The sequence below is a fragment of the Austrofundulus limnaeus genome, unplaced genomic scaffold (assembly GCF_001266775.1).
Source record: "Austrofundulus limnaeus strain Quisiro unplaced genomic scaffold, Austrofundulus_limnaeus-1.0 Scaffold832, whole genome shotgun sequence".
Taxonomy (NCBI): Eukaryota; Metazoa; Chordata; class Actinopteri; order Cyprinodontiformes; family Rivulidae; genus Austrofundulus; species Austrofundulus limnaeus.
Window position 1 is genome coordinate 45,296 of NW_013953234.1, and position 1,292 is coordinate 46,587.

At 36.0% G+C, this 1,292-nt stretch overlaps 1 long non-coding RNA gene across 1 annotated transcript in view; it reads right to left on the reverse strand.

The window, feature by feature from the left end:
• The window catches only part of LOC106532798 (uncharacterized), a 58,650-nt gene that overhangs the window by 15,434 nt on the left and 41,924 nt on the right, over positions 1 to 1,292 (reverse strand). The gene's annotated exons all lie outside the window — the stretch shown is intronic.

Here is a 1,292-nt window from a genome sequence, read left to right on the forward strand (position 1 = left end):
AGTTCTGTTTTTATTTCATTAGAGAGCCTCAAAGTTCTGTTTTTATTTCATTAGAGAGCCTCAAAGTTCTGTTTTTATTTCATTAGAGAGCCTCAAAGGTCTGTTTTTATTTCATTAGAGAGCCTCAAAGTTCTGTTTTTATTTAGAGCCTCAAAGTTCTGTTTTTATTTTTATAGAGTGCCTCAAAATTGTTTTATTTCATTAGAGAGCCTAAAAGTTGTGTTTTTATTTAGAGCCTCAGAGTTCTGTTTTTTTGTTTTTTGTTAGCGAGCCTCACAGTTCTGTTCTTTATTTAGTTTTTTCTTAGCTTTAGCCTTTAGGTCCATTTAGCTAGTCTTTTGTTTCTTTTTTATTTTGCTACTTTTAACTTTTGTTTACTGATTTGCTACATTTAGCCTGTTGCCAGCCTTTTGTTACTTTGTTATTTAGCATTGAGCTAATTTTTTGCCTTTTTTTTTTTTTGCTCATTTAACCTTTTATCAAGCCTTTTGCTATGTTTAGCTTTTTACTTGSCTTTTGATATTTACTTTCTAACAAAGCTTTAGTTACTTTGAGCCAAGCTTTGGCCTTTTTGGGCGTTTATCTAGCATTTTCAGTGTTTTTTTTTAATCACTTAGCTCTAGCTCTTGGCTTTCAGCTAGTATTATGCTTCTTAGCTTTTACATAGCTCTTTGTTCCTTTTAGGGTTGAGCTGATCTTTAGCTAGTGTTTGCTAGGCTTTCAATGAGTTTAGCATTTAGACAGCCTTTTGCTAGTTTTAGCTAGTGTTTTGCTTCAGTTTCAGCTTCAGTCTGTAGTTTCTGTAGTTCTTTTCTTTAATTCTTGGTTTAGTTTTTAGTCGGTTAGGTTTACTTGATCCGATGTTTAGTTTCTCACCACAGACTGATCGATCAGCGATCAATCAGAAATAATCTGAACAGAAACAGTTCAAACTCCAGACGTCTCAGCTCATTGTTCACTTCCTGTCTTCCTCTGAGGACTACAGGTAGACGGATTTGTTTACCTCTTTTCTCACAAAGACAAAAGGTAAAAGTATAAAACAGAACAGTAATGGCCCCCTGCAGAGATATTTGTCTCCTTTAAAGCCACGAGTTTTATGAATAAAACAGCAGCAGCTGTCAGAGTCGCAGCTGTTTCCAGGATGGGACAGCTCAGAAACTCTTCTGTCTCCTGACAGCAGAGAAAAAGACAAAATGCCAATAAACAAGACAAAGGAAATATTTTAATGACTCCCCTCAGTAAACAACAGGCCCTGCATCTCCTTCATCTTCCTGCCAAGCACTGCCCCCCCC